At 43.1% G+C, this 23,666-nt stretch overlaps 1 protein-coding gene across 4 annotated transcripts in view; it reads left to right on the top strand.

The window, feature by feature from the left end:
* Window positions 1-23,666, top strand: part of WDR7 (WD repeat domain 7) — a 583,445-nt gene that overhangs the window by 549,481 nt on the left and 10,298 nt on the right. The gene's annotated exons all lie outside the window — the stretch shown is intronic.

Consider the following 23,666-nt stretch of genomic DNA (forward strand, 5'->3'; position numbering starts at 1 on the left):
CTGTCTGTCTACCTTGCAGACATTAATTTTAGCCAACATTTTTTTTTTCCTTTACAACTCCTTTAAGTTTTAAGGGTTGAGTAAGGTCAAGTGTCAAGGTGGAGATTATGCCCAGGTTCACGCTGCTTCGACATGAAAGTCACGTGACTTCCGATCCGACTTGGATCTCACTTAATGTGACTTTTTACACACTCTGGCATTGAAATCATATCAAAGTCGGAAAGTAGTGCAGGAACCTTTTCTAAAGTGGAGGTACTTGTGTTGGATCAGTTAAGACGACTCTCATATGGAAACATTTAATTTGACACGTCATGCAACTTGTGCTCTCACAAGTTGGATCCCATGTCACTCCAGGGTGAACCGGCATAAGAGTTAGGGTTTACATTCAGGGCCGGTGCTACCACTAGGCAAAGTAGGCGGCTGCCTAGGGTGCCCGACTCTCTGTCTCCGTTCTATGTAAGTTTTCAGTGCTGTATTATAAATACCTCTGTTATAACCTCTAGTAGGCACTGCTGGGATAAAGCGTGCACGTCTAGGGGGATGCAGGAGATGCCTCTGCTGCATGTTGCTTAGGCAGCCGCTCTGTAGTGTCATTATAGGAGGCACAGCATTGGAGGACATGTCCTGATGGAATGGAAGAAAACACCCCCTGGGCACCTCTATGATCAGTGCTCTCCTGCAGCCGCATGCTTCCTCTAGCGCCGGCTCTTGTCACACTGATGATTGGGCATAGAGGGTGGATTCAGGGGTAGAGCCCCCTCAGGTGATTATAACAGGCTTCACATAAGGACACTTTACACTGGGTAGAGAATGGGTTAGAAGAGGAAGGGATGGATAAAAAAAATCTAGTTTAGGTGGATTTGGGGTTTAAGTGTTGATTATAGTGGAGTTCCACCCATTTTTTTATGTTTGTCTGTGCTGCATGCCCTAATCTCATAGGGCCAGATTCACACCCGCGAGCGCAACTTAACTTTTCAGAGTTAAGTTACACTGCCGCAAATCTCCCAAGTTAGGTGCCGATCCACAAAGCACTTACCTGGAAATTTGCGGCGGTGTAACTTAACTCCGTCCGGCGCAAGGCGTTCCTAATACAAATGGGCGATTTCCATTTAAATCAGCCCTATTTTTACGCGGCGTAACTCGACGTAAACGACGTAGATTTAGCGCGACGGGCCCGTCGGAACGTTCGTGGATCGCCACAAGTGTTCATTTGCATATTCTAGGCCGGCCGCAATGGCCTCGCCACCTAGCGGCCGGCCTAGAATTGCATCCTTAAGATCCGACAGTGTAATTCAATTACACATGTCGGATCTTCTGCCTATCTGTGGTAAACTGAAATTTTTTTTATTTATTTTGTTGCTTGTAAATACCTTTATTTTGTAGTCCTTCATTACTTCATTCTCCTTATTAGCCTAGGCTATTAAGTCACAAGGCTATTCGCAAGGGTTTCTTTGATAGGCATCATGTATCCCAGTAGTCCTTGCAAATAGCCTATTTGCATAGAGAAGGGGCGGCAACTTCCTCTGACACTCCCGTTGCTATGGAAACCTGACTGAAACCTATTACATCGCTTGTGCAGCACTGAGCATGTGCGAGATCTGCAAGACTGAAATCCAGGAAGTCATACAGTCTGGCTTCATGATGCCCACACTTAAGATGGCCATCTAGATTATAAACTAACTAAATGCTCTAACAACCTAACAAAACGGACCTTAGTTTACAGACTAACTTTACTAGGCTACATTAAGCTTGTGTATTACAGGGGTATTTATATTTAAAAAGTGAAATTGTGGGTGGAACTCCCCTTTAAAGCAGCAGTGGGTTAAGTGTCAGGGTTTGATTTAGTGTTAAAGTGGTTCTTAAGCTTGGTGTTTTTTCACCTTAATGCATCCTATGCATTAAGGTGAAAAAACACCTTGCACTCTACGCCCCCCCAAGCCCCCGTTTTATTTACTTGAGCCCCAAATCTCTGTGCGCGCAATCCCGCGTTGCTTTCCCGCAGGTCTTGTTTGCTCTTCATTGGATAGTTTGATAGCAGCGCAGCCATTGGTTCCCGCTGCTGTCAATCAAATCCAGTGACGCAGCTGCCTGGGGCGGGGCCGAGTCATACAATTGGGGGCTATGGACGGCGATTGTATGGCATGGGAGAGCTTCCCAGAGGGGGTTAGCGCTTGCGGGGAGGAGCCGTGAGAGCCGCCGTGGGACCCCAGAACAGGTGGATTGGGACCACTCTGTGCAAAACGAACTGCACAGTGGAGGCAAGTATGACATGTATGTTTTTTTTTTTTTTTAAGTAGCTGAACCTTTACAACCCCTTTAAAGATGGCCTGTACTGTTGATGCTGTACCAAAACAAGCCAAAGAAACAAAAGGCAAATTCACAGTTTTTCCTGTAGGCTCCCTGCAGCTGATCTTCTCCTCATTACTGACTTACCATGGTTTATTCTGCATTTTGTCTCTGTGTGGAAGCAGCCATTTTGGTAGAGGAGCATGTGATGCTTCCTCATCAGAGTTGCCCCCTATGACCGGTGATCTGATGAGTGGTGTAGTGATGATTTAAGACTTAGCAGACAAGGGAAAGAAGCACAAATTCTCAGAATTAATAAAGCAGGGGAATCCTTTGCATTGCAGGTCCTTGGGTACAGTTTCCTCTCCAGCAAGAAGAGCAGTGGGCAGCTTTAGTAATGACACCACTAAATCTCACTTTGAATCTCCTAGAACTGGAAGTTTGAGGCAGCATTGCCAGATGATCTCCCACTGCAGATATACAGCTATGAGGTTTAAGGCATAGGGGTTTAGAATACTGCTTAGGGTACAATTAACATTTCTGAATGCCCCCTACAACATACTGTAGGTGACCACGATATTGTGTCAATCTCGCTGCCTTTCTCGGCGAGATTGACCACCTATGAGTCCCGTCGCGGGAGGCAGCGCCGAGCCAGCTCGCCGCGATGGGGAAAAAGCCATTGGTCGTTGGTCCCGGAGGATGATGGGACTGTGACATCATAAGAGGCCTATATAAATCATCACGCACCGGACACCCGGCATTACATCGGGAGAAGGCGACGCGTCAACAACTGAAGAAAATAAGAAGGCGGAAGACGGCAAAGAAAAAGGCACCGGAGAGCGAGCGGGAGAAGAACCGGGGAGCACCGAGACAACAGCGGAGAAGATGGAAGAAGACCCCCCTGGAGAGCGGAGAAGACCCCCCTGGAGAGCGGAGAAGACCCCGGGAGCTGACTAATAAATTATTTTAAAACCCTGTGTTGTGTGTTTATTTTTATTGACACTTTGCCTCCAGGTGAAAGGGTAGGGGTACGATGTACCCCATATTCATTCACCTAGGGTGGGGGGCTGGTATCTAGGGGCCCCCTTATTAAAGGGGGCTCCCAGATTCCGATAAGCCCCCCGCCCGCAGACCCCGACAACCAAAGGCCAGGGTTGTCGGGAAGAGGCCCTGTCCTTATCAACATGGGGTCAGGATGCTTTGGGGTGGGGGGGGCGCAGGGCGCTCCCCTGCCCCAGAGCACCCAACCCCCCCATGTTGAGGGCATGCAGCCTGGTACGGCTCAGGAGGGGGGGGGCGCTCGCTCGTCCCCACTCCTTTCCTGACCAGCCGGGTGGCGTGCTTTGGATACGGGTCTGGTATGGATTGTAGGGGGACCCCCATGACGTTTTTTCGACGTAGGGGGGTTCTCCTTACAACCCATACCAGACCTAAGGGCCTGGTATGCCCCTGGGGGAAACCCATGCCGGTTTTTTATTTAAAATTTGGCATGGAGTTCCCCCTCATGATTCATACCAAACGCTGCGGCTAGATTTGGCAGGAATCCAAGTCGGATCCCCGTCGCTTCTATGAGGCACTCGCTGGAATGTGCTTTTTCTATTCCAGCGAGTGCGAGATGTCGGCACCATGTCGCCGAGAATCAGCGCGATGCCGTCGTGCTGGAAACACATTCTCTGCGATAGGTACTGTAGCAAGCATATACATTTTTAGTTCAGGTTACTTGGTTCATTTAAATTATACGTTAGAGAAGCTTGAGGGTTTTCAGTTGCTCTGAGTGCTAATCAAACAATTGTGCTAATCGGAAGCTATACAGGTGCAGTTATAGTAACTTTGATATATATAAACCTTGTCCTCACATTATCCGGGTATTTTGCATGCTGTGATGTTTCTTCACATATCGGAACACTGCGGTTACATTGTAACCAGTAAAATGTTACCTGCTTCCTTTACACCATAATAAACATATTTAGCTAATTGTGTCTAAGCCGGGGATTGTGTGTTTATTGATTAAACGCTTTCTATTCTTCTCCGGTTTCCTTGTCGTATTGTTAGAGGAATATAATGATTCAATGCACTTACACTTTGCAGCTAAGTAATTATAGCTTACAGTCATGTTTACCACCTTCCTCTGATACATAATATCATTACGGCACAGATGATGTTAATATCTGATTGATTTCCATCTTTAACAAAGAGGTTCACATGACTTTACATGCCAGTCACTGGTTTCTGCAGCAAAATAAGCTGTTTAAAAGCTAAAATCACGTTAAAAAAAAAACTACTACAGTGAAACCTTGGTTTTTCGAGTAACGCGGTTAACAAGCGGTTTGAAAGATCATTTTTTTTTAAAATCTTGACTCGGTTCGCCTGTGTTGTCTTGCAAAACAAACAGAATTCAAGCTAATGGGGTGTGCAGTACCGCATTTGGCCAGTGACACTCGGAACGGTTCAGAGCCGTTCGGAAATACTCAGAAATACTATGTTCCCGAGTGTTTCCAAGATCAGCTGAGCTGTAACTGAGTATTTCTGAGGCTCTCCAGCACCCCCCTCCTCCCCCACCTCTGGGCACATGCGGTATTGCATGCCATAGAAGCCAATACAGAACAAATTATCTTTGTTTCCATTGACTTCTATGATATGCAAGTGCTTTGGATTACAGGCATTCTCTTGGAACGGATTATGCTCGTAATCCAAGGTTCCACTGTAATTTGGCAGGTAAAAATGCATTTATAACTTTTTTACACTGCGACCTGCAAAGTGGATCGCGGAAGCAATGCGAGTCTCCTGCAGATACCCGGATAGATTGGGGGGATCCGCGCTTAGGATAAAAAGATTTTTAAGCTGCTGCCTCCCTGACAGGTTTCAAAGGAACCTGGATATATTGATTAATTAGATTTGGGGATAGTGGCGCTGCTTATACTTTGTGTTTGAGTGTCCACTAAATGTCCTATATTATAAGATGATGTTATATTTGTAGGGGAGCTCCAATTACTAGGAGAGACCAATGGGAATGGGTCTCCTAGACCTTATTATCGTTTATCCAAACGACCAGGTGCTACCCCCTATTATTGCTTATAATCCGCACTGGTGTCCCAATGATCCGTTGGTTCTTCCAGTGAAATTAGTGCGTATGCTTCAAAGGGAGTGTGAAAACAGCCAGTAAGTTAAATTGCAGTGCTGGTAATGTCCTATGTGCTAAGTGTCACAAATGCTTTCAAAGTGTAACCTTGGAATGATAGTATGTGCAATATGTGCCCAAATCCGGTATTCCGTGATATCCAAATAAAATATATATAAAACACACAAGATATGTATAAAGTGTCCCCCAGGGCACTGTAAGTGAAAATTCAGGGTTTACCACCCTGTAGTGACTAAAAAAATATAATATAAAATGTCAACCAATTAATATATGGATAGTTAGTGCCTTATTCCAGGACACTGTGCAGGCAAGAAGTAATGGTTGTACTGTGAGCCTTAATGTGAGTCACTTCTACCAAAAGGTGAATTAAAAAATGAATGTAAAGAAAAAATATAAAATATAATGGAAAAAAAGGGGGGACAATACTGTCCAGTGATGACCAACCACAAATAATGTCAATCCTAATACAGAAATTAAATGCAGAGCGACAGTTGATTCATATCTATATATACCATCCCTAGAGGGTGCATAGAATAGGATAAAAAATTATATATATATGTAAGCTAGCTGTTGTTACTTAAAAAAACAGTCACAATGAAAAGTGAACATGTGAGGAATGAAGTGGAGCGTCCGAGTTCACATATACAAATGGTCAAAAATAAACAACCCTCAGTGGGTGTAAGCAACGGATTTGCTAGAAAGACCTCTTAAATACACAGGATCTCAAAGACCAAACAATAGTTCAGTTTGGAAACAATGTATCACTGATGATAAAAGTGCATGATTGGAAAAACAAAATAGTGACTTCATGTGATTTTCTTCTTGATCGATTTTATCGTGACTTTTGTGCTCCCCCTATTGGGTCCCCACTCACCAGATGTTGGCACCCCTAGGGGCAAAAGGCAATGGTGGTGGTACCTCGGTAATTGTTGTTGCGCTGGTATATAAAACGGCACGACAATGCTTTATCACCTCTCCAGGGGGGGAGGGAAGGGGATCCAAGCAGCTTCCAGGTGTCCAAAGGATAATAATTAAAAAAGAAAAAAAGAAGAAATCCACATAGTGTGACACTGCGTTTGTAAAAGTTGAAGACCATTCGTCTTTATTTAAAAATTGTAATCATATATGAATCTGCTGGTTGTTAGGTGGTATAACAGACCAATCAATGATCCCAAATCCCCGTGGGATATATGTACAAATAAAGTTGGTTTAGGAAACCACTTCCAGGGAGTAAAAAAAGTTTTTTTGATGATCAGAGGACCAATCACAAAATAAACTTGCAGAAAAAATATATAAAATAAAAATAAAAATAAGCTATGAAGGCACAATGAGCCCTGTTATCTGTTCCTACTCACGAGCTATCAAGCGAAGCCTATGCCACACGGTAACGCCGTGCAGACAGCAGAGAGCGTCCGTGGCTTCCCCTTTCAGGCGGTTCGCGGCTCGGAGGACAGCGATACAGTCAGCTGTTGGGCCGTGCGTACGTGTGTGCTTGCGTCTATGGTCACCTGACGTGTTTCGTCGTATGACGTTCTCAAAGGCGATTCAAGCACCAGACGTACGCTCATGTTTTTTATACACGGCTTTGGATGTGTCCCGCCTTTAATGAGGAAATTGAATTGCTGGCTATACGATTTACTTTGATCCCATAGTCCTCCCACCCATTACCCTTGGTATTATCCAATAGCATTAGGGGGAAGGACACAGCCGGCGCCGTAGACAAAAATAGCTCTTTCTATTAGCAATTATGCTAAACAACCCAGTTGGTTATGCAATTACTATTACCCCAGTAGAACGTATAACAAGTAAATTTCTTAAATTGAAAATCCATTGTACTACAATCATTCTTATGCAAATACACAACAAATCTATATAATAATAGTGATAAAGAAACTAATTATTGAGTGACATTAGTTGAATTTGTATGTATATATAAACATATTTGTTAATTAGTTTTTTCTGACCTGTATGGTCAAAGAGAGATATTATGCAGAATATATGGAGTGATAATGGTTTGAATATAAGACTCGAGTCAGTGTCTCTTTGACCATACAGGTCAGAGAAACTAATTAACAAATATGTTTATATATACATACAAATTCAACTAATGTCACTCAATAATTAGTTTCTTTATCACTATTATTATATAGATTTGTTGTGTATTTGCATAAGAATGATTGTAGTACAATGGATTTTCAATTTAAGAAATTTACTTGTTATACGTTCTACTGGGGTAATAGTAATTGCATAACCAACTGGGTTGTTTAGCATAATTGCTAATAGAAAGAGCTATTTTTGTCTACGGCGCCGGCTGTGTCCTTCCCCCTAATGCTATTGGATAATACCAAGGGTAATGGGTGGGAGGACTATGGGATCAAAGTAAATCGTATAGCCAGCAATTCAATTTCCTCATTAAAGGCGGGACACATCCAAAGCCGTGTATAAAAAACATGAGCGTACGTCTGGTGCTTGAATCGCCTTTGAGAACGTCATACGACGAAACGCGTCAGGTGACCATAGACGCAAGCACACACGTACGCACGGCCCAACAGCTGACTGTATCGCTGTCCTCCGAGCCGCGAACCGCCTGAAAGGGGAAGCCACGGACGCTCTCTGCTGTCTGCACGGCGTTACCGTGTGGCATAGGCTTCGCTTGATAGCTCGTGAGTAGGAACAGATAACAGGGCTCATTGTGCCTTCATAGCTTATTTTTATTTTTATTTTATATATTTTTTCTGCAAGTTTATTTTGTGATTGGTCCTCTGATCATCAAAAAAACTTTTTTTACTCCCTGGAAGTGGTTTCCTAAACCAACTTTATTTGTACATATATCCCACGGGGATTTGGGATCATTGATTGGTCTGTTATACCACCTAACAACCAGCAGATTCATATATGATTACAATTTTTAAATAAAGACGAATGGTCTTCAACTTTTACAAACGCAGTGTCACACTATGTGGATTTCTTCTTTTTTTCTTTTTTAATTATTATCCTTTGGACACCTGGAAGCTGCTTGGATCCCCTTCCCTCCCCCCCTGGAGAGGTGATAAAGCATTGTCGTGCCGTTTTATATACCAGCGCAACAACAATTACCGAGGTACCACCACCATTGCCTTTTGCCCCTAGGGGTGCCAACATCTGGTGAGTGGGGACCCAATAGGGGGAGCACAAAAGTCACGATAAAATCGATCAAGAAGAAAATCACATGAAGTCACTATTTTGTTTTTCCAATCATGCACTTTTATCATCAGTGATACATTGTTTCCAAACTGAACTATTGTTTGGTCTTTGAGATCCTGTGTATTTAAGAGGTCTTTCTAGCAAATCCGTTGCTTACACCCACTGAGGGTTGTTTATTTTTGACCATTTGTATATGTGAACTCGGACGCTCCACTTCATTCCTCACATGTTCACTTTTCATTGTGACTGTTTTTTTAAGTAACAACAGCTAGCTTACATATATATATAATTTTTTATCCTATTCTATGCACCCTCTAGGGATGGTATATATAGATATGAATCAACTGTCGCTCTGCATTTAATTTCTGTATTAGGATTGACATTATTTGTGGTTGGTCATCACTGGACAGTATTGTCCCCCCTTTTTTTCCATTATATTTTATATTTTTTCTTTACATTCATTTTTTAATTCACCTTTTGGTAGAAGTGACTCACATTAAGGCTCACAGTACAACCATTACTTCTTGCCTGCACAGTGTCCTGGAATAAGGCACTAACTATCCATATATTAATTGGTTGACATTTTATATTATATTTTTTTAGTCACTACAGGGTGGTAAACCCTGAATTTTCACTTACAGTGCCCTGGGGGACACTTTATACATATCTTGTGTGTTTTATATATATTTTATTTGGATATCACGGAATACCGGATTTGGGCACATATTGCACATACTATCATTCCAAGGTTACACTTTGAAAGCATTTGTGACACTTAGCACATAGGACATTACCAGCACTGCAATTTAACTTACTGGCTGTTTTCACACTCCCTTTGAAGCATACGCACTAATTTCACTGGAAGAACCAACGGATCATTGGGACACCAGTGCGGATTATAAGCAATAATAGGGGGTAGCACCTGGTCGTTTGGATAAACGATAATAAGGTCTAGGAGACCCATTCCCATTGGTCTCTCCTAGTAATTGGAGCTCCCCTACAAATATAACATCATCTTATAATATAGGACATTTAGTGGACACTCAAACACAAAGTATAAGCAGCGCCACTATCCCCAAATCTAATTAATCCTGCAGATACCCAGTACAGCTGTCTGCCCCATACAGGCAGACCATTACCGAAGTGCAGGAAGAATAAATGGACTATGAGGGCCCTCATCAGCGCTCTTGTGCTTCATTGAGAACTACAAGCTGTCTACTGCGTTGACAGACAGGACTTGTAGTTCATTCATTCACAGAACTCTGTGAATGAATTACGTGGTTGTAGCCCTGCCCAGCCACCACCGTGTTTTTTAAATTTGACAGCAAGTGCAGGGAGAGGGACCCCTGCCCGCTTGTGGGGGGAGAGGGGTGCAAGGGACTGCTCCAAAGTGACCTGTTAAACCCTAACTTTGGGTGTAGAAGACTTTACTTGAGAAATTGTGGTGGATATCTGAAGGCGTCCATGTTATTGGTGGCTATAGGGGAATAGTGACAGGCTGAAAAACAAGTAAGCAGTTTCAAGAAGCTCTTGGGATAGTCAGGACAAGTGGAAGTGATGCAGAAAACACTTGCAATCATTTTAAAGTGGTTGTACAAGTACTTTTACCTACAGGTAAGCATAGGTTAAGGCTTACCTGTAGGTGCCAAAATATCTCCTAAACCTCCACGGTTTAGGAGATATTTACAATAATGACATGCGGCGATGTCTATAGACAACGACACAGGCGCTCTTTAGAAACGCCAATCGTGCTGTTTCTAAAGGAGGTCATGCCGTGACTGGCGGAGCCGCGATACCTGGAAGTAACCCTCGGGAGAGATGTCAGCCGCCGGAGCGTAGTACGAGGCCGCCTGCGGGGGCTTCGATCTAAGGTGAGTATTACATAATGAGCTAGTATGCTGTGCATACTACCGGTAGCTCATTATGCCTTTGTCTTAGTTACATAGTTAGTCGGGTTGAAAAAAGACACAAGTCCATCAAGTTCAACCATAAGAAATAAAATAATAATAATATCATACAATCACATATACCCAACTCCATACCCACAGTTGATCCAGAGGAAGGCAACAAACCCCAGCAGAGCCATGATCCAATTTGCTACAGCAGGGGAAAAAAATCCTTCCTGATCCCCCGAGAGGCAATCGGATATTCCCCGGATCAACTCTACCTATAAATGTTAGTACTCAGTTATATTATGTACATTTAGGAAAGTATCCAGGCCTTTCTTAAAGCACTTTACTGCGCTGGTCAGAAACACCTCTGCAGGGAGTCTGTTCCACATTTTCACAGCTCTTACTGTGAAGAAACCTTTCCGTATTTGGAGGTGAAATCTCTTTTCCTCTAGATGTAAAGAGTGCCCACTTGTTCTCAGTGTTGACCGTAAAGTGAATAACTCAACACCAAGTTCACTATATGGACCTCTTATATATTTGTACATGTGGATCATATCCCCCCTTAATCTCCTCTTCTCAAGAGTGAATAAATTCAGTTCCTCTAATCTTTCCTCATAGCTGAGCTCCTCCATGCCTCTTATCAGTTTGGTTGCCCTTCTCTGCACTTTCTCCAGTTCCCCAATATCCTTCTTGAGAACTGGAGCCCAAAACTGAACTGCATATTCCAGATGAGGTCTTCCTAATGATTTGTACAGGGGGGCAACATTATATCTCTCTCTCCGGAGTCCATACCTCTCAATACAAGAAAGGACTTTGCTCGCTTTGGAAACTGCAGCTTGGCATTGCATGCTATTATTGAGCTTATGATCTACCAAAATCCCCAGATCCTTCTCCACTACAGATCCCCCCAGTTGTACTCCCCCTAGTATGTATGACGCATGAATATTCTTAGCCCCCAAGTGCAGGTGTTATTTTATTTTTATTTTTTAAAGTGGGTTTACAACCACTTTAAGGGCTCATGCACACACTGCAGCTCAAATAATCGGCTCCTACAGGCTTTTGAACTTTTTTGAGCTCTCATTGTTCCTGCCTGGAAATTCCCCTCCATGTTAATCAGTGTGTCCATGCACACTTTAGCTTTTTACGGAGTTTCCAGGCATATGCTCTTACAGGTAGAAAAAAAGCCCCCCACCAAACTCACATTTTTGAGGGGAGCTTTCGAGCAGAGAAGACGCTCAAGTGCTCAAAAACGGGCAAAAAAACGCGAATGGGCAAGAAAAAGCTCAAAAACTGGAGAACACGCAAAAAAATCGGTAAAGTGAACCGAGGGAAGAGGTTTGTAAAAAAAAAAAAAAAAAACACACTTATGCTCAAAAAGCTCAAATGAGTTCAATAAAAACGTGCAAAAGAATCCAAAAAAGTTCAAACCTCTTCAAGCTGAAATAAAAGCTCAAATGCCTGTAAAAACAGATTTTTTTTTTGTTGAGCTGCAGTGTGCATAAGCCCTTAGTAGTGGTGCAACGGATTGTCACCGATTCGTGATCCGAACGGGTCACCCTGTTCGGATCGGCACACCACGCGATCCGCGGAGCGCTCCGCATCCTCGGCCATAGGAAAGTCCCCGGCTTTGGACTAGCTCCAGAGCGGCAGCCATCTTGGTACACCCGGTGGCTGTCTCGTCAGGAAGTGATGTTTCGTCGCCGCCATCTTGCTTCACCCCACACTCCTGCACAGTAATGATAGTGAGAAGGAGGCAAGCGGACATCTTGTTACACCCAACGGAGTTTTAGATTTCACAGTAATTTTCAACACAAAATGGAGCTTATATGCTTAAAGCAATAATTTTTTTTTAAGTAACAAACATGTTATGCTTACCTCCACTGTGCAGCTCGTTTTGCACAGAGTGTCCCCTAACCCTGTTTTCTGGGGTCCCTCAGCAGCTGTCCTCCTCGCAAAAGCTTTCCACCTTCATGCGAGCGAGCGAGCATGGTGGAAAGCTTTTGCAAGCGCGCTCCTGTGATACAGCAACGGGCATAGCCGCCGACTGTATCACTCGGCCCCGCCCCCCAGGTGCGCTGCGTCATCCGCTGTGATTGAAAGCAGCTCCAGCCAGTGGCTGCGCTGCTATCAATCCGTCCAGCCTAGCAAATCAACGGCCAGGCTGGCAACCGAAGAGGATGACGTGGACGCGTGCGGGATATTCGAGGGGTCAGGTAAGTAAAACGGGGGTTCGGGGGGGGGGGGGGCGGAACCGTCGGATGTTTTTTCACCTTAATGCATAGGATGCATTAAAGTGGGGGTTCACCCGGAAAAAAAAAATTAACATTAGATTTAGGCTAATTGTGGGAAGCACAATCGGGTGTTTTTTTTTTTTAAATCAATGCAGTACTTACCGTTTTAGAGATAGATGTTCTCCGCCGCTTCCGGGTATGGTCTTCGGGACTGGGCGTTCCTATTTGATTGACAGCCTTCCGACCGTCGCATACAGCGTGTCACGAGTTGCCGAAAGAAGCCGAACGTCGGTGCGGCTCTATACGGCGCCTGCGCACCGATGTTCGGCAACTCGTGACGCGCTGTATGCGACGGTCGGAAGGCTGTCAATCAAATAGGAACGCCCAGTCCCGCAGACCATACCCGGAAGCGGCGGAGAACATCTATCTCTAAAACGGTATGTACTGCATTGATTAAAAAAAAAAAACACCCGATTGTGCTTCCCACAATTAGCCTCAATCTAATGTTAAAAATGTGTTTTTCGGGTGAACCCCCGCTTTAAGGTGAAAAAACATTTACCTTTACAACCCCTTTAAATACAGTATTTGGAAATCCAACGGACTGTTTAAAAGCAGCAGCAAACCTTACATGCTTGCTAATGTGACAGAGAACACCTCTGATTTTCACATTTCACATTTAGTTAAATGTGAAAATCAGAGGTGTTCTTTCACATTAGCAAGCAAGTGAGGTCAGCAGGTTTGCTGCGGCTTTTAAAATTTAACATGTAAACCGTCCGTCAGATTTACATATACTGTATTTAAACTCAGCTTTGTGCTGAAAATAACTGTGAAATATAAAACTCAGGTGGATGTAACAAGATTAGTCTTTTTTTTTTGCTGATCCGAAAAATGATCTGATCCGTGACTCTGATCCGAGGATCGATCCGATCCGTGAGTTTTTTGATCCGTTGCACCCCTAGCCCTTAGTCATCAATATTGCGCAAAAAGTTTTCTCAATGCCGACTTTCCTCTTCCAACAACATATATAGGCTAAACGTAAAAGAAGCAACAGAGCACTCTTCAGGTACAGGCAGATGTCTTCTTGATAAGACATTCTGTACTGACACTGTGATACGTGAGACCCATTGAATGATACGCCTGGAAATGTACTGCTTACCTACATAGGCAGGGACAATGGATGAAATGAAATCAGCAGGGGGTCTCTGTCCAAATCTAATCACATCTAAATCTGAGTGCAGCTGCTGTACCAGTGTGCTAATCCTCGGTCATCAGGCCGGTGCTGGAGATATGAACTCAGCTGCAGTGCTAATCCTCTATGTGTCAGTGACTCACATTTATTACCTGATCCTCATGTTGACTGAGGAACATCACAATAAAAAAATGAAATAAAACTATTATAGCTTGCTGATGTACCTTCCATATATAAATGACGGGGATTGCGGTGTCTAGAAGCACTAGGGATGGCCATACATTATTTAATTTTCCTTTAGATTCACCAAAACCATATACTATAAAATGAAGTCAAACCTAAACATGTCCAGATTGTATGCAATCAGGCAGGCCTTTGCACTGCAATGAAGTTGAAGGTAAATCTAAAAGAAATTAAATAAGAAAAGTGTATAATGTTTTGCCAGCTTTAGTCTCATGATGATGAATGAGCAAAATTTTTCATTACAATTGGAAGGCTTCAGGGAAATTTCACACATTTTGCAGAATGTATTGAAATCAACGGGCAGCGCAGTTGGCCTAGTGGTTAGCACTACAGTCTAACAGCCAATCACGTCTGTGGTTCGAATCCCGACCCGACCACGACACTGGTTGCCTGGAGTTTGCATGTACTCCCTGCGTCTGCGTGGGTTTCCTCCAGGTACTCCGGTTTCCCCCACACAAATAAATCAAAAGACATGCTGATAGGGCGTAACGGTAATAAAAAAAAAAAAATAAAATAAAAAAATAAAAATCAACAACGAATGTGAAAATAGGTGCAGCGGGCTTTAAATGTCTCTTGGGTTTAATGACGGCACCTTTTATCTATCCTGTACCTCTCATTGTGCTGCTTAGGGAACTTGGGGCCAGATTCACAGAGCAAATACGCCGGTGTATCTACTTATACACGCCGGCGTACTTTCAAATTTCCCGCGTCGTATCTTTAGTTTGAATCCTCAAACCAAGATACGACGGCATCTGGGTAAGATCCGACAGGCCTACTGCTTCGTACGCCTTCGGATCGCAGATGCAATACTTTGGCGTCCGCTGGGTGGAGTTTGCGTTGTTTTCCGCGTCGGGTATGCAAATTAGCTTTTTCAGACGATCCACAAACTTACGCGCGGTCGTCGCATTCTCTTACGTTGTCTGTAGTTGGCTTTTTCCGGCGTATAGTTAAATCTGCTATTTTGTGGCGTATAGATAGACTTGCCATGTTAAAATATGGCCGTTGTTCCTGTGTCGAAATTTGAATTTTTTTTTTGCGTAAGTCGTCCGTGAATAGGGATGGACGTAAGTCACGTCTAAGTTAAAAAAATGACGTTGTTGCGACGTCATTTAGCGCAATGCACGGCAGGAAATTTAGGAACGACGCATGCGCATTTTATTCGGCACGGGGACGCGATTCATTTAAATGAAACCCGCCCCCAACCCGCCCAATTTCAAATACGCCGCCAGAAAAACACTACACCGCCGTAACTTATGGCGCAAATTCTTCCTGGATTCGAATTTACGCCAGTTAAGATACGGCGGCGTAGCGTATCTCTGATACGCTGCGCCTGTCCAATTGTATGTGAATCTTCCCCATGGTGTTTTATTTAATTTTTTTAAGAAGAAAAAGACAGTGAGAAAATAAATTTAAATAAAGTGATGTCATGCAATTATTGATCAAATACATAACAAATGAAAGAAAAGCACAAATACAAAGAACACTAGTGATTGCTAGAACAAAATAAATGGAGTTCTGTGACCATAGCATTCACTTTTATTTCATAACACCAGCATTGTAATGGAAATACAAACAAACTTTATTTTTGACAATCCAATATAATGTAATTGGAAAATCTCTTCATGTGCTACTGTCTGACAGCTGTTTTTTTTTTTCTTCGAAACTTCCTGGATTACCTGCATGCTTTGCAGCTTCTCCTCTTTTTTTTTTTACTTTCCACTTCTAAGGACTACATGTCCTATGGTACCTTCCTGCCTGCTGGCTGTGACTCCTGTAGTGACTCCGCCTCCTAAAACGCCTCCTCTCAGCACCTCTGTAGTTCAGAAGGCAGGCTCTGTGAAATTTGTGACACAGTAGTGCCTACTGTCAATATAATTTGTAAAAATTGTTTCTGTTCCTACAAATGGTGAAATTGGTAATTTTTCGGGGAAGTCAGTAGAAATAATTGGTACAGAGAGTTATAGACACTGATACATTTTGGCATGGAACCATTGGGTTTTAACACCAGTAAGGGAAGTATAGACTAGTGCCCTGGAGTCATTTAGTATTGGATAGAAGGTTAAGAGTTAACCACTTCCTTACTGGGGCAATTCTGGCATTTTCTCTCCTACATGTAAAAATCATATATTTTTTGCTAGAAAATTACTCGGAACAGCCAAACATATTATATTTTATATATATAAAATTTATTTTTTAGCAGACACCATAGAGAATAAAATGGCGGTCGTTGCAATTTTTTATGTCACAGGATATTTGCACAGTAATTTTTTAACCACTTCAGCCCCAGAAGAATTGGCTGCTCAATGACCAGGCAATGTTTTGCAATTCGGCACTGTGTCACTTTAACTGACAATTGCGCAGTCGTGCGACGCTGTACCCAAACAAAATTGACGTCCTTTTTTCCCCACAAATACAGCTTTCTTTTGGTGATCTTTGATCATCTCTGTGATTTTTTTTATTTTTATTTTTTTGCGCTATAAACAAAAAGAGTGACAATTAAAAAAAAAAAAAAAACACAATATTTTGTACTTTTAGCTATAATAAATATCCCCAGTTTTAAAAAAAAAACTATTTTCTCAGTTTAGGCCGATATGTATTCTTCTACATATTTTTGGTTATAAAAATCGCAATAAGCTTATATTGATTGTTTTGCTCAAAAGTTATAGCGTCTACAAAATAGGGGATAGATTTATATAATTTGTATTATTCTTTTTTTTTTTACTAGTAATGGCGATCTGCGATTTATATGGGGACTGCAACATTATGGCGGACACATTTTTGGGACCATTTGCATTTATTGGCAGTGCTATAAAAATGCACTGATTACTGTAAAAATGTCACTTGTAGGGAAGGGGTTAACACTAGGGGGCAATCAAGGGGTTAACTGTGTTCCCTAGTGTGTTTCTAACTGGGGGGGTGGGACTCATCTAGAAGAAATTACGTATAATCACGGCGGCTGGTCGGCAAGTGGTTAAACGCCTTTTTTTTAATACACTTTAAATTATAAAACCAAAAATACACACTGTATCTCCCAAGATGATGTTACGCCAGGTTAATTAATACATAACATGTCCCGCTTTAAAATTGGGCACACTCGTGGAATGGTGCCAAACTACAGTACTTAAAAATCTCCATAGGCAACGCTGTAAACATTTTTACAGGTTACCAGTTTAGAGTTGCAGAGGAGGTCTAGAGCTAAAATGATTGCTCTCACTATAATGTTTGCAGTGATACCTCATGTGCAGTGCAATCACAGTTTACATAAGTGGGCGCGACCTGCGTATGCGTTTTGCTTCTGCATACAAGCACGATAGGACGGGGGCACTTTAAAAAAAAAAATTACATTGTCCCTTTATTTTTTATCACTTTACTCCTATTACAAGAAATTTAAACATCATAGATAGGAATAAGCCATTTTAGGTCCTCTTTATGGAGACATCTGGGGTCAATGAGACCCTAGATATCTCCTCTACCCTGGAAAGCATAAGATCAAAAAAAAATTGATTTCTTCTCTGCTTTCCAGGGCAAAAAAATGTCATCTACCAGAGCTGGAAGTGACACTATGACATCACTTCCAGCCTCCCAGGATCATAGAAATAGCCGGGGACCACCTGGTCCACAGCTAGCAATTAGCAATATGGTAACCCGCTGTTGCCGCCGTATTGGATCCCAGGCTCTCTGTATGCACTGGAGAGTCCAGAGAGGTGGGGGGGACGTCCCTCCCACTGCCTGTAAAAGCAATCCAGTGGCCGATCAGCTGCTAGGATGGCTTTTACACTGTATGGGATCGACAGCTGAAAACAAAGCTATAGCTGCAGGCATCATCCAGATATCTCCACTTCAAAGCCAGGACGTTATTTGACGTCCTAGGGACGGAAAGTGGTTAACTAAAGTCCAAAGTTTTTGTTTTGTTTTGGATAGAGTGGAGAGGGATTAGAATGCTTGTCAGTTTTTATAGCTGTCTGTGACCCCGTTGTCCTGTTTATCATTGAGAGTAAAAGTAACGGAAAATCACTAATTTGGGTTGTCCCCAGAAAAGTAATAGAGGGGACATTTTCCAATGGGGACACTAGTTCTGGTGTCCTTTGGGTCCCCAAGGAATTTCCCTAATTTGCAGGGTTTTCCTCTCACTTCCTGTTTGGCTATGGGACAGGAAGTGAAGGGAAATCTCCACAATGGGACTTATGATAGCTATTACTACCCTCCCTTGCCCTATCCTACATGGGAAAAACTATTTTTGTGCCTATAGTTCTACTTCACTTTAAGTTAGTGCAGACCTGGTTCTTGCCCTTCAGACCCATAAGTGTGGCCAATAGGTGTAAAAAATGTCCCAGAGAGAGTCTATTCAAAGCAGATCATAGGCTGTATTAGCAGGTTGAGTTTTATGGCAGAAAAAACTTGGTATGTGTCTTCTGCTATAACACTTTCCCGTCTTGTTATCAGTTTTTGTATTAGCTTACTGACTGCAGGGCATGTGCAGTGCAGTGTACAGTGTTAGCCTCTGTAACGTGTGGGAGTTAGGTCATCAATGGCCAATCAATGGGTGGAGATGCAACAAGACTGAGAGAAGATGGCAACAGCAGCAACAGATTGGAAGCATGGACATCGCATCACTTAAAGTAGGGCACACTATAAGGGAAGTCTGCCATATTGTGCAAGAGGGACCACATGCAGATCCAGCTCCCCTTAAGCACACCATTGAGCATAGGTCCATGCTAAAACAAAAATCCCTGCATCTATAGAGACCCACAATCAAAACGCTAACCTATGTAGCCCTTTAAAGACCAAATGAGTATACATACCTTTTCTGAAGCCAATCCGACCCGGTCTCCAGCGGCGGAAGCTCTGCAGAGGACACGGCCGACAACGGCTGTGAAATGAATAGAAAGTGACGTCACCCATTCACTTACTATGGGGCTTCTATTGTTGGCTGTGTCCTCTGCACCTGCCTCTACAGCAAAGCCGTGGCTGACCGCTCAGCGTGGGATCAGGTCGGATCAGCTTCAAAAAAGGTATGTATACGTATTTTTTCTTTAAAGAGCTAGATAGGTTAGTGTTAGATTGTGGGTGTCTATAGATGCAGAAATTTTTGTTTTATCGTGGATTTCCACTTTTTTTTTTTTAGGCTCTATTGAAAAGCTCATGGCGTGCAAAACACACCCAAAAAACTTCCACCCGGTGCATAAAAAATGTGCACACACATAAAGAGGTGCAACAAAAAAGTGCAAACGGGTGCTTACGTCAATTGGTCCTCCGTAAGAAGGACCCAACCCTGATCCCCCTGGGGCGTTAGGCTCCTGACAGGGACTGAGGTACTCACAGGGTCTGTGCAACCAAAGCCAACACAGACCTCATTCCTTAGAGGGTCTGCCGAAACAGAACCCTCCCAGTACTAGGTGGGGCTCCCCCGAAGGGAGACCCCATGAGAGCAGGCAAACTAAGCCAGAAGGCCATGTCCACCCACTCCCAAGACGTTTAGGGCTGGCCCGAGGACCCGCACCCTACTAATCAAACGTGACAAACGTGAACACCAAACAAAAAAATACATAAAAGTGACAGACAAAGGGGAAACAAAAAAGAAAATGGGGGAGAAGGAAGATGAGGAGAGTGAAAAAGTGACCATTGTGCAGTACAATGGCCGGCCCTCCGGCCAGGAATCAAAAATTCCTCTGGTCCTGACCAAAAGGCCTGGCCCTAGAGGCTGGTGGTTAAAAAGTGTGATATAGTGACGTGACCAAGGTGCCAAAAAGCAAGTGTGCTGATAGAAACACAAGTGCAATTACGGCACCCCTGGACTGCCACTCCAGGGGCACATCACCATAGGCTTTTCAACGGAGCGCCCGGACCAGCAGCCCGAACCAGCAGCACCCATCCCAGCCAGGAGGAAAGGAGCTCAGAAAGTTTAGGGAGAGCCCGTGCCCTGCCACTCCCATCGCTCCCTCCTAATCACATTCGGGAAATACTAACCACTCCCCCCGACCGGAAGGAGAGCAGGTGTTCTCTCCCGAACAACTGTCCGGGGCAGGTGCCACAAAATCCAGACCAGAAGGCCAGGGAAGATTTCCTTTGTTCTGAAGAGAAACCAGAGTATATGTGGATTTCCACTTAAAAGTAAAAATACACCCACGGTTTTTGGGTGCTCCTGCCTAGGTTGCTTAGTGGATGATTCGGCTTTGCCACAGACACAAATTGTTTGCGCTGTAGCAGTGGTAATGCCTGTACCCTTGGAAGGCTCCAACTTCTGTTTTTACGAAGAGTCACAAAACATGTAGAAAGTTAGGACTGAGCATGTTCCTCTTTCCTCTGAGTTTTCTGGATCTATATAATTATACAACCCTTTATGGCTCAGTTCCTGCAGGAATCGTGTGACACATGCTAATGGAAATTCCTCCCAGAGACTCTTCAATATAAGTTTAGGAGAAATATATTGTAATTTATCTAGTGTCCTGAGCAGCTGCAGTTCTCATTACTCAGACCTGATAAGGTCTTTAGCTGCTCTGTGTTTTACTGCTCCCAGCGCACACAACCAGACTGAGCACTGATATCGGCTGGGAAATAGTGCTCATTACCTACTGTCTTTCTTCATACCACTACAGATCCATATTGTGCTAGTTTTTATTGGGGGTCAGTCTAAATTAAGGCTACCCATATATGGCCATAATGATGTTTTCATAGGCCGTGTGTGTACAAAGACCAGATTTTTTTTTGCTTTTTTTATAATAGTACTTTAACATCCAACTCTGGCAGATAAAAAAGATCCTTTGCTTTGGGGCTGTGCCTTCACTGCAAGATTTAACAGCTTGTTTTGTCTCAGGGTAGTAGAGAAACAATCTCGCTTACCTGTTCCTCCGTTCCCATGAATGGGTACCAGGCCATAGTCCAGAACCCTCCTAAAGTAGACACCGTAATGCTTGTTTAGTTCCCTGGTTCTGTTGGCTGTGGTTACCGGACCCCCTGGTGCTTAGACCAGATGTGCCTAAAGTCTGTATACCTTGTTCTAGAACAGGGATATGCAATTAGCGGACCTCCAGCTGTTGCAAAACTACAAATCCCATCATGCCTCTGTCTCTGGGTTTCATGCCTGTGGCTGTCAGAGTCTTGCTATGCCTCATGGGACTTGGAGTTCTGCAACAGCTGGAGGTCTGCTAATTGCATATGCCTGTTCTAGAAGGTTTTCCCCCTTCTGCTGTACGTGTTTTCTGGTTGAATAGGCGACTACTGCAGATGAAGCTCTGGTCTCCTTTTTACTTCTTCAGCTATTTCACCTGTGGTGAAAGAAGCCTGTTAACACCACTGGAATGTGCAATCACCGGAGCCAGTCTTCTCTAATCAGAGAATTTAATAAAAAGGAGCTGCAAAGCAAGCAGCGTCTCCTGTGCTTTCATTTTAGCTAGCCCATTGTGCATTAAGAATCCTTTTGTCATGTATTATTTTGTAAAATAACATCTGTATAAATCTTAAAAAATTATATAAAACAACAATTAATATAGGTATACATTTAAAGAAACAACTAAAATACAGGTGATCCAAAAGTATAGTTTTCTTAGAATGTATGACAATATGCCCCTTACCTGCCTTCAGTGTGATGCTGTGTATTCAAACCATAGGTGTGCGCAGCCTTTGGCATTAGGGTGTGCACAACAAAGCTCAAACACACATGCGTGTGTAATATACCGTATATGGCAGTGGGCAAGTCAATAGGGCTTTGTCAGCAGGGCAGAGATTGGTGTCAGTGTCTTTATTTGTATTATTATTGTTATTTTTTTACAATTGTATTATTTATGGTTTTATATATATATATATATATATATATATATATATATATATATATATATATATATATATATATATATATATATATATATATTTATTATTATTATTATTATTATATTTTTTTTTTTGGAGCCCTTTTGGGGGGCTTTGGTGAAATATCAGTGGTCTAAACAGACCCCTGATGTCTAACTATTGAGACAGAGAAAGGGACTGAGGACAGATATTCTCCAGTCCCTTTCTCTGCAGCCAGGCAGCAGGGGGAATCTGCATAGTACAGGGCGATTAGGGTGTGCCCAGGCACACCATACACCCTATGTGCGCACGCCTATGATTCAAACCCAGAATAAATAAAAACAAATGTTCCTGCGCTTGAGAAATTGTTGTGCGAATGATTGAAAACAACTGTCTTCACTGGTCTAGCCACCACATTGGCTGTGCTGCCGCTCCCAACAGGTCTGGGAACACCCATGTATAACGCTAAAAAGAAAAGGAACAGATGGTGCACCAGCCTAGCGCATTTATTTTTATGAAGTGTATAAAACATACTCACAGAGGATAAAATCAAGAAAAATATATAAAATCCACCAGTTGTTTCATCCAGCATGGTCAGCTGGTCAGTAACAATTGTGGAAGGAAGAGTCCAAAAAACTCAGCGCTGAAGAAGAGGGGACATCCCTTGAAACGCGTCAGTTTTTTTTACTCTTCCTTCCACAATTGTCACTATTCAAACCCAGATGGTTCCAAAAATCTATGCTGAAAACTGTTTCGTACATAGGTATTTGCACTCCAGGTTGTTTTGAGTTTACTATAAGAAGAGGTAACCCCTGGGGTGTATGTACAGCAGGTTGTGAACCTCTGTATTCGCTTTACTGGCAGACTTTAAAGAGAAGTATGGCCAAAGTTTTTTGTCCATGCTTCTCTTTTGGGTCACAGGGTTGCCCTTATTTCTGCACTCCTGTGAGCCAGATTCAGACTCAGTCCAGGCTCTGCAAGGACTTTAAGGTGGGGATTCATCCAGCAGATGCAGGAACCAGCTGCTCAACACGCCTCTGAGAGCCTGAGCCAGCTGCTCCCGCCCCCTGCACAGCCTGGCACTCTAGTGAGTGCTGAAGGGACAGAGCGATGATTGACAGTCTCTGCTCAGTGACGGCTGAGAATTGAGTGATCAACCGTCAGGTGATCAGTCAGTTCTTGATCTTAGAGCCAGCAGGGGACAGCTGTAGCATTGGAATGATGTTGCAGCCATATAGTTTAGTAATGTATGTTTGTTTGTTAAATCCCATACTTTTCCTTTAAAACCCAAGTCAATCTTTATTTAAAAAAAAATGAATAAAATAAAAAATACATAATGCCCTACACTTTCTAAAAACAACAAGAGCAGCTCTCCCTGAAATACTCCCTCTATCTATCTGAAATACTCCCTCTATCTCCAGTGCTGTCCCCTGTAGACTCACTGTTCAGAGGTCCAGCAAAGGTCCTATTTTAGCATCAATCAAACCACTTCCTATGAGCCCAGTTTGTCAAGGACAAGCCCCCTTAGGATGCATCATCAACCCACTCTGAGCACACAGCAGAATGCCGCTTCGGAGGAGGTGTTTTATCAGCCAAAATTGGGCTTTAAAAAATTGCATGTAGTGTACCTCCAACAGCTTTTACCAATACTGATTTCAAGCTTAGAAAGGTCCGAGGTACTGTGTTACCTGATTGAGTACTACCCTGGGTAGTTTTTC

Source organism: Rana temporaria, chromosome 1, assembly GCF_905171775.1.
Source record: "Rana temporaria chromosome 1, aRanTem1.1, whole genome shotgun sequence".
Classification (NCBI taxonomy): domain Eukaryota; kingdom Metazoa; phylum Chordata; class Amphibia; order Anura; family Ranidae; genus Rana; species Rana temporaria.